The following is a 1,615-nucleotide window of genomic DNA, read 5'->3' as shown; positions in this document are numbered from 1 at the left end:
AATTCGTTATTTGGAAAACCGACAGCTTATTCTATTAATGTATACGTAATCTAAAAACATTATTTATTGAAGACTTTTTAAAATACCCGTATATTTTTTGTAAAAAAACTTTAAAAGTGATTTTGTTGTTATGGCTGTTTGGAACGCTATAAGCCTTACAATAACAACTATCCGGACCGATTTTGGCCATTTTCCTTTTTAACTTAGAAACCACGAGAAGAGCCTTTTCGGTAAAAACAAAACAAAACAAATTTTAATTATTTTCAGAAGAAATGGTGAACAATTCTTTCTTTCTTTCTCTCTAGTCCTCGTATTCATTTTCTAGCATCCTTACTTCCTCTCACCCCCACTCTTTGTCTTCTCCCTCTTAATTGTAGACTTCCTTCCTTCCTCCCTTCTCTCTGCCGCTCTCTCTCTCTCCCTGTCTCTCATCCTGCTTCCTTTCTATCTACTGCTCACTCGTGACCCATGACTAATTTTCCCATCTCTGCTGTTTAGCCTGCCGGTAAGCATTTACTCCCCTCTTACTATTTTTCTTTTTATTTTTTTAATATCAATTGAGGCTGTATTTATTCCGTCTTCGTCTATCGTTTCAGATTACATTTGCTTACTTACGTACGTCCAACCTATATTGTCTTGTTTGCTGGAACCCTAATTCTTCGTAAAATTTGCGGGTGCTGCCGATATGTGATGTTCTCTATCTTATCATTAGAGGCACAAAACTGAGTATTAGTATTTGTGGTCGATAACTGATGAAGAATTAGGGTAGTTTGTGTTTGTCCTACGTGTACGTTCTGTAGTATTTAATGCATTTTTCATTTATTGAGTAACTGAAGGTCACGCATCCCGACTTTTGTTGACAGTAAGTTTTTATGTTTTTGGCGACTTTACCTTCTTTCTTTCTTTCTTTCTTTCTTTCTTTCTCTGCCTCTCTCTCTCTCTCTCTCTCTTTCTCTCTCTTTCTTTATCTCTCTCTCTCTCTCTCTCTTTCTTTGTCTTCCTCATATTCCTTTTCTAGCATCATTACTTCCTCTCTTCCTCTTTCTTGTCTTCTCACACTTAATTGTAGACTTCCTTCCTTCCTTCCTTCCTTCCTTGTTCTTTCTGTGGCACTCTCTCATCCTCCTTCCCTTCTATCTACTGCCCACACGTGACCTGTGACTAATTTTCTCATCTCTGTCTTTTCGCCACCGGACGCTTAGCTTGCCGGTCAGCATTTTCTCTTCTTTTACTATTTCTCTTTTTATATCCATTGTGGATTCCTCCTAGGCGTTACCCATCAATATGGTGTTTGGCCCAAAGTCTCTATCTATTCTTTCTTCGCCTATCGTTTCAAACTATATTTATTTACTTTCGTACGTCCAACTTGTGTTGTCTTGTTTGCTGGAACACTAATTCTCAGCAAATTTTGCGGGTACCACCGATATACGAAGTTCTCAGTTTTATTGTTAAAGGCATGAAACTGAGGATTAGTATTTTTGGTCGATAACTGATGAAGAATTAGAGTCGTTTGTGTTTGTCCTACGTGTACTTTTTGTAGTATTTAATGCATTTTTCATTTATTGGGTAACTGAGCGCGACGCATCCTGACTTTTGTTGACAGTAAGTTTATATA

Source organism: Octopus bimaculoides, chromosome 11, assembly GCF_001194135.2.
Source record: "Octopus bimaculoides isolate UCB-OBI-ISO-001 chromosome 11, ASM119413v2, whole genome shotgun sequence".
In the NCBI taxonomy this organism is placed as follows: Eukaryota; Metazoa; Mollusca; class Cephalopoda; order Octopoda; family Octopodidae; genus Octopus; species Octopus bimaculoides.
The sequence above is the reverse complement of the archived record's forward strand: the minus strand, read 5'-3'. Positions refer to the sequence as shown.